Source organism: Poecilia reticulata, linkage group LG8 (genome assembly GCF_000633615.1).
Source record: "Poecilia reticulata strain Guanapo linkage group LG8, Guppy_female_1.0+MT, whole genome shotgun sequence".
Classification (NCBI taxonomy): Eukaryota; Metazoa; Chordata; class Actinopteri; order Cyprinodontiformes; family Poeciliidae; genus Poecilia; species Poecilia reticulata.
Genome location: NC_024338.1, coordinates 5743408 through 5745879, shown reverse-complemented (window position 1 = coordinate 5745879; position 2472 = coordinate 5743408). Strand labels below are relative to the sequence as shown.

Here is a 2472-nt window from a genome sequence, read left to right as displayed (position 1 = left end):
CCCTTCCCTTCACATTCCCAACCAATTCAACAGCAGTAATAGCAGTTGGTTTTGCTATTTTTGAGAGAGCTGAACAAAAAAAGATCAAAAGAGACGGAGGACAGTGGGTACATTCAATAGTAATAAAAAAACCACAGACAACCTGCTATCCAATACTMCATCATGACACCATTACTTCAACAACTGTTCGAACACGAACATTCCTCTTTTCTTTTCGTTGTGCATTTAAAATCTACCGGTCTGGTCTAATAGACAACATGTCTAATATTTCCTGAAACTTCKGTCTGAAACTAAAGCTGTGTTTCATGGAGCCCACTGGAAAGCAGACAGATATGTTTTCATCGTTTGCATGCCCTTTGGTCATTTGCATGCCCGCTATAGGTTGTGTGGCGGCACACAGGTGAGTTTTACCTTCCTCCTTCTTTCCTTCCCTCCCTGTGGAATTAAAAGCGGCCAGCTCCATGGTGATGTGTTATTACTCAGCTGCTTTGGTCACACCCACTCCACCCACCCTCCCCTTCTTAGTAGCTGTAACCAGTCAGTAGCCTCAAAATAACATGATACTGCTTAGAAAGTACTCCAGAGGCTCTTTTGTGCGCAACAGAGTGACAAAGGCAGAGGGAAACTAARGAGACAGTGAACATATTCTGGGTCATTTATTGAAGACAGAGCGATCTTGTGTTCCTGTGACCTCACTGTGTTCTCCCACAGCAACAGCCAACCAGCCTCAGTAGTGAAGGTAGAGACTGAAGCAAACCACAGAGCTTCTCACCGGACGTCTACTTCAGCAGGTGAGTCTCTCAGCGACCCAACTTTGCGACTTTAGGCTTGTGGAAGGAAGGGGTTCATGCGATTGGTGTTTTTACAGTCTTGGTATCTGAAGCGGCATGGTGAGGGATCCATCCAACAATGATCCTTTGTCTMCAGGAACCTGCTTGCCTCTGAATGAAGCCCTTTGAGATTTATCCATCTTTGTTTTTGATGGAAGTAGGAGACAGTTCGGTTTTCCCGACGCCAGACGGGCAATCGCAAAACTGTGCTTTATTCTTGGTACATTGTTTAATGGTGTATCAAACAAGCACCTGCATTTTTGCATCTCTAATCTGTTTTTTTTTTTCTGCTTGTGGGTCATTTTCCAGACWTTGCCGAGGCGATGGGACTTCCGTGAGACTTTAACTTGTTAATACATCACTTAGCTGATTCCTTGGTGTCAGAGTTCAAGTGCTGACCACAGGGAAGCAGGAAAGGTTTCTGAGCAGGAAAAACATTGCTGGAGTTTCGGGGGCTGTCCAGGTAACAGCTGGTTACATTTTGTACACCCCCCGACCGGTGAACGTATGATTAACTCAAGGCTTTCCGCTGAGAGACCAAACAATAAACTCCACATTTTGTAGGAAAGGCACATAAACAACAATCTAGGTGATAAGAGGTCACGGGGGATTGTTGTTCTTAAAAAGAAGCTTGTTACTGTAGACAATAGGGATCTGCCCTGTCATTGTCTTTGGGAATACAATTTATCTGTTATGTTGCGCCACACAAAGAGCACTGTTTCCCCGTCTTGGAGGTCCAAAGACATGAAAGCTTTCAGAGGAGAAAATCTTAAAGTGACTCTGGACGAGTAGTTGGTGTGAGATGGAAGGCTAGTGTTTCTATGTATGCTGATGACAAAGTGCTTAAGTGTTTCTGAGTTACCATGAMATATTTTAACACTGAAAAATGTAGATACATAAGAAATACGCATATGAAGCTTCTCTCAGTGCCGTATTTGTTTTATGCTGATATAATTTTTGGATCAGTTTACATCCCCATTTGGTACTCGCTTCCTATTTCCTACTTTTATTTTATACCTGTAAAATAAATGTTTAATACTCTTGATCAGTAGCCATTATATATTAGTTGGGGTGATTTTTCCTTTCACCTCCTTTTCATTTCATACTTCAGTTTTGTTTGCTTTGAATGTAATTTTTTCCATACACAAATCTAAAACTTCATCTATTTACATTTGTTTTCTGACAATGTGTCAGTTTCTACCCATCAGTGGGACGTTTGGACCCTGCTTTGATAACCAATTAAAGTTTTTTTTTTCAATACAATACTAATAGTATCCAGTGATAAATGTAATTTTAGGACTAAAAATAACATCTTCCAAACGGAAGTTCCTAAGAAATAGTCAACTGGGCGAAACGGAGTTTAAACTGAATTGTGTTGTAATTGTGTTGCAAAGTTTAAACTGAGTTTATTTTATGACTACTTATTGTCATGTTTGATMAAATTACCTAACTACACACAAAAACAAGCTGCTGTGCTATGGTCTAAGTGTATGAGTCAGCTTGGTTACGCTTGGTAATGAAATAAGAGTATGAATTGGYGAAGGGTCAAACTGACCTTTAACCCTTTTCAAACGGACACAATTTAAAAATGCAGAAGTACATAAATATGAGCAAACATACATGCTTCCTGCTTCCATTTTAT

The 2472-nt window shown here is 40.5% G+C and overlaps 1 protein-coding gene across 1 annotated transcript in view; it reads left to right on the top strand.

The window, feature by feature from the left end:
* Positions 1 to 542: 542 nt before the first annotated feature.
* Positions 543 to 2472, top strand: part of tspan34b (tetraspanin 34b) — a 9869-nt gene continuing 7939 nt past the window's right edge. The window contains exon 1 of the mRNA XM_008415334.2: positions 543 to 791. The gene's annotated coding sequence lies outside the window, so the exon portion shown is untranslated. The remainder of the gene's footprint in view (positions 792 to 2472) is intronic.